The sequence below is a fragment of the Miscanthus floridulus genome, chromosome 9, assembly GCF_019320115.1.
Source record: "Miscanthus floridulus cultivar M001 chromosome 9, ASM1932011v1, whole genome shotgun sequence".
NCBI classification, from domain to species: domain Eukaryota; kingdom Viridiplantae; phylum Streptophyta; class Magnoliopsida; order Poales; family Poaceae; genus Miscanthus; species Miscanthus floridulus.
In genome coordinates, this window is record NC_089588.1 from 135,920,081 (window position 1) to 135,925,800 (window position 5,720).

At 42.6% G+C, this 5,720-nt stretch overlaps 1 long non-coding RNA gene across 1 annotated transcript; it reads left to right on the forward strand.

The window, feature by feature from the left end:
• The first annotated feature begins 663 nt into the window (after positions 1-663).
• On the forward strand, positions 664-3,629 carry LOC136483028 (uncharacterized). The gene is made up of 4 exons (XR_010765284.1): positions 664-990; positions 1,097-1,159; positions 3,052-3,235; positions 3,331-3,629. It is a non-coding gene; the product is annotated as an uncharacterized lncRNA (long non-coding RNA).
• The last annotated feature ends 2,091 nt before the right edge of the window (positions 3,630-5,720 follow it).

Consider the following 5,720-nt stretch of genomic DNA (forward strand, 5'->3'; position numbering starts at 1 on the left):
CATGGGGGACACCGAGGGGAGGAGGGAGAGGGGGAGGGAGAGAGGGGCGGCTCGCCGGAAGCCGCCATTCCCCTCCTCTCCGGTGGGATGGGGTCGCGGAGGGATGGAGGGGTGACGGGCGCATGGTTCGGGCGGGGCGGCGCACGGCTCGAGCGGGGAGGCGCCGTGAGCGGCTTGGTAGGGAGCGGCGACGAGCGTCTCTGTATGGAGCGGGCTGAGCGACGTGGGGCTGGTGGATGAGGAAAAGGCAAAGGAAGCGAGTGGAGGAGCGTGTGTCACGTCCGGAGGTGAAGAAGCGAATCGGACGCCAGACATATAGCATTACCGAAAATAATTTGTACTCCCTCTATCCACAAAGAATGTCATTCTCACGCTTTTCGAGAAAATCTAACATCTTTTATTTTGACCAATTATATATAAAAGATATTAATACTTAAAATGCATAATTGGTGAAATATATTTTATTATAATTTATTTAATTTTTTGTGAACAATTATAAATTTATTTAATGATATAAATGTTGCTAATATTTTACATTAAGCTAGTAAATTTGAAAAAGTTTGACCAACATGCATCTTACAGCGTTATTCTTTTTGGGAAAGAGGGAGCTTAGACGTTGGTCCTGATGCAGAGTCGATGGCTATATAGGCAGGCCAGCATTTAGACAAGACCTGTCAGCGAGTCACTGTCCGTGTTCACCGAAAAGCAACGAACGACAAATTTAGTCCGGCAGAGTCGTGCTATAGGCTGACGCCACAGTTGACCCAGCACCCAATAAGACGCGTGCGTGGGAGCTATTTGTGCCGGGTGCAAGGACATACATGAGAAGCAGCTCATCAACGGGGGGCAAGATGCCGATGACAGGCGGCCGCCACAGCATTCCGCCCATGCTTTTGCCGTTGCTGCTGCTTCTTCTCTTCAATGGATGTCCTGTTCATTGCAGCGGCGAACCGAGGGACAGTGCACCTCCGTCGCAGCTTTTACCGTCAGGTAATACGTCGCTTTTACCGTTAGTGTGCTCCGACAATTTACCAGACCCCCCTCTGGACAAACACTTGCTAATTTTCTCCTGCCATTGTTTTGCGCCGCCTCTTAGGTTTTTACAGTGTGCTTGATCCGGCCCGCAATATACAAGGGATTTTTCTTCATAATATGCCAGGTGAGTACATATATACACTTTATATGCATCTATGTCATCGTAATTTTTCATACAGTTCGACGATTACACAATTGGGCCAGTTTGCGGGATTAGAAATCACCTATTTGTGCAAATTAAAACTGGAACCATACATCTTCGCACATCTTTTTCTCGGATTTAATTTGTTTCTTCGTTGCTTGGAAATATATGTAGTGATCCCTCCATCCTGAAATACAATTCATTATTATGAGTTCTAGAATGTGTACTACTGTACTAGAATATCTCTACTACATAAATGATTTTAGAGGCATCATTTCCATTTTGGTAGAGACGACTCTATAAAAACCATCTCTAAAAATGGTTTCAGAGATCGTCCACCTCTAGAAATCGATTTTTATTAGATAGGTGGTGTTTCAGTTGCCTCTAAAAATGCCTCTGTTTCTACGGGTTGTTGGAAATATAGTCCGGTTGTAAAAATTGGTGCAGGACCCAAAAATTCATCACTTTTAATCACTAGTAGAGAACAGACCTTTGATCCTCGGCCAAAATAGACTAGAAATACCTTTAGTCCCGGAATTTTTTGCCCCCGGGACTAGAAATACCTTTAGTCCCGGTTGGTGGCTCCAACCGGGACTAAAGGTCCCTGCCCAACGGCTACTGCGCCAGACAGAGGTGGCAGGGTCCTTTAGTCCCAGTTGGAGCCACCAACCGGGACTAAAGGTATACTTTTACTCCCGGTTGGTGGCTCCAACCAGGAGTAAAGGTCTACTCCCGGGCCGTGGCTGCGCCCGGGGTTGGAAAGTTACCTTTAGTCCCGGTTGGAGCCACCAACCGGGACTAAATGTCCTCCCTTTATATATTGGCCGTCTCCTTCTTCCTCCCCGAGCCCGAGCTCAGCACATTTTGAAGCTCACTGCACTAGTGTTCTTGCTTCCTCCCTCCCTCCATTGTTCCTCCATCCATTCTTCGATTCCTCCGTCGATTTCTTCGATTCCTCCGTCGATTCTTCAGTTGTAAAGGTTATCAATCTCATACTCTCATTTTTCACCATTGTCTTATGTCATTTTGTTCACTATATATGTATATGGTTCTTTATTGTGGTTTTTTTCATTTGTAAGCAATTTGAGCTAAAAATCACTTCAAGCTTGCATATTTACATGAAAGAAGGTTAAAGTATATATAAATATAAACTTAGAAAATATTTAGAAAATTATAGAAAATCCGTGCTAGTTGAACTTGCGGACTGTGTTCATCTCGGCGAGCATGTTCTCTGCCGAGCGGTAACGGACGTCAAGGAGGAGCTTTGATTCTACGAGGGAGAGCGACAACGGTCGTGGAAGACCGTGTTCCCTTCCTCGTAGAATCGGAGCTCTTCCTTGATCAAGTACGGTGCCGTCCGGTGGAGAAATGCTCGCCGAGATGATCACTTAAGCAAGGTCAACTAGTACGGATGGTTATTTATTCACATGTCCCGATATCGTCACAGTAGTCTATCAATCACCGTACCTAAACGTAGTATATATAAATATAAACTTAGAAAATAGTTAGAAAATTATATAAAATCCGTACTAGTTGAACTTGCGGACCGTGTTCATCTCGGCGAGCATGTTCTCTACCGAGCGGTAACGGATATCAAGGAGGAGCTTTGAGTCTACGAGGGAGAGCGACAACAGTCGTGGAAGACCGTGTTCCCTTCCTCGTAGAATCGGAGCTCTTCCTTGACCAAGTACGGTGCCGTCTGGTGGAGAAATGCTCGCCGAGATGATCACGTAAGCAAGGTCAACTAGTACGGATGGTTATTTATTAAAACATGTTTTTGAGCTATAATGTATTAAAAAATAAGTATAGAGATCTAGATAATTTTATTTGTTTATAAAAGGAGAAATTTATAGTGTATTAAAAAATGAGTATAGAGAGTAGATGGCAACTGCTTCCGGGTCCTCGGCCTCTCATGGGTTTCCAAAGCGACTTAGGCCAGGCCTCCCTCTCATTCCATGCGGCAAGTGTCGTGATAAGACGAAGATTGTGATGGAGTACCGAGTGAAGAAGGAGGGTCCCAACAAGAATCGTATCTTCTACAAGTGTCCGGATCGCAATGTGAGTTATTTTATCATATTTAATGATTATGGTTAGTTTATACCTATTTTCATGATGGTTGTGATTAAAGTTCTAATTTTTTGTTTTAATTTCAGTGGGATGGCAGTGGACGATGTTCAGGCTTCTACTGGGAGGAAGAGTATGTTGAACTCGTGCAAAAATATCTTGCACAACAGGCAGATACGGCGGCTAATGAGGCAGTGATCCAGCCGAAGAAGCCCAAAGATGTTGCATAATCGGGGGATCTGTCTGTTTTAGTTGAGATTGGTCGTGAAATCCTAGTGCTACTGAAATGTATTTTAGCTTTAGTTCTTTTAGTGGTAGTTGGGATTATCTACATTGTAGCGATGCTTTCATAAATTTGTATCTTTTGTGGTGGCACGCATGTTGTATAAATAATTAATTATGATCTAGGCTTTAATATGGTATTTATGTCATGTAATGCAGATGAGCCGTCATTGGATGTATAATGCCGATCGCTGCTCCCAAGAGTTCATTGACGGCGTGCATTCTTTGTTATGTGCGGCCGAGGCAAACAAACGCGACGGTTTCATGTGCTGCCCATGTGCCATATGTAAGAATATGGTGGAATATCCTTGCTCAAGGACTCTTCATTCACACTTGTTCAAGTCGGGTTTCATGCCAAACTATATTTGTTGGATAAAGCACGGAGAAACCGGTGTTGTAATGGAAGAAGGTGAAGAAGAACAATGGGACGACAATGATATTATTCCCAATGGTGCGTGCTTCAATGATACTGCAATGGGAGAAGCTGAAGAAGAGGTAGCCGCAGAAGATGAGCCGGCTGATGATCTTTCTCAGGTCATTCGTGACGCACAAAGAGAATGTGAAAGTGAAAAGGAGAAGATCAAGTTCGAGCGGATGCTAGAAGATCACAAGAAATTGTTGTACCCAACTTGTGATTCATGGGAGTCCTGAAGAAATATGTTCACAACCGGGCTCGCCCAGAAGGAAGCATCGCCAAGGGCTATGGAACAGAAGAGGTCATTGAGTTCTGTGTTGACTTTATTTCCGACCTTGACTCGATTGGTGTTCCTGAATCGAGACATGAAGGGAGACTAAGCGGAAAGGGGACACTAGGGAGGAAAACATATATTGGTACAGATGATGATTATTTCAATAAAGCGCACTACACAGTTCTACAGAACTCTTCTTTGGTAGATCCGTATATTGAGACACACAAGGATCTCTTACGATCCGAGTTTCCAGGGAAGACTGAAGCTTGGATTACGCGTAAGCACATGGAAACTTTCGGCGGTTGGTTGCGAAAAAAATGTCAAGGTGATGAGAGCATCCATGAGCAACTGTATTTATTGGCTATGCAACCATCATGGCATATCGTCACATACAAAGGGTACGAGATAAATGGGAACAGTGGTGTCCGCATAGATGCCACAGACCCGAATGGGAATAAGCAGACATATTATGGACGCATAGATGAAATATGGGAACTAGAATATGCACCTACTTTGAAGATCCCATTGTTCAAGTGCCAATGGGTCAAGGTGACCGGTGGCGGGGTAACAGTAGACAACGAGTATGGAATGACAACAATAGACCTTAGTAATATTGGGTACAAAGACGAACCATTCGTCCTTGCCAAGGATGTGAATCAGGTGTTCTATGTCAATGATATGTCTACCAAACCAAAAAGAGGAAAAAACGATAATGACTCAACCAAAGAGCCAAAGCGCCACATAGTTCTTTCAGGGAAAAGAGTCATCGTGGGAATGGAGGACAAGTCGGACATGTCAGAAGATTATGAAAAGGATGACCGAATTCCGCCATTCAAAGTGAACAAAGACCCTAGCATCTTGGTAAATAATGAGGACACTCCATGGTTACGACGCGATCATAACCAAGGGACATACGTAAAGAAGAAGTTCACTGCTGTGCCCACTTGATGATATAGTGATTTAATGTAGTGTGTGTTTGAGATATTATGTAATAATTGTGAATTCAGATGTTTATTATGTCATGTTTCAAATTAAATCAATGTTTGATTTGGTGGGATTTCTCTCTCAAAAAGGTAAATTAGGATATTGAGTGATGAAAAATTAAAATATTAACGTTAAAATGATGTGAAAACAAATTTCCTGTCCAAAACCAATAGTTTTAATAATTTTAATTAAACACTACATTTTTGCATTAACGAAATAATAAATATTAGTTACATTATGTTTTATAATTGTAACAAAAAATAAAAAAAGTTAGGTTATAGATTTTTCCTATGTGCAATAAAGAAAAAGAAAATCCATATTTTTAAAAAAATAATTTTATGCCTTTTATTTAATTTACTATGTATTTAACAAAAACTATTGCATTTCTATTGTATTTAACAAGACTATTGCTTAAAACATGCGGGAAACGAAACTGCAGGCCACCTTTACTCCCAGGTGGGAAGCCCACCCGGGAGTAAGGGTGGGTTGCAGTTTCGTGGCCCGCCAAAAAAAACCTTTACTCC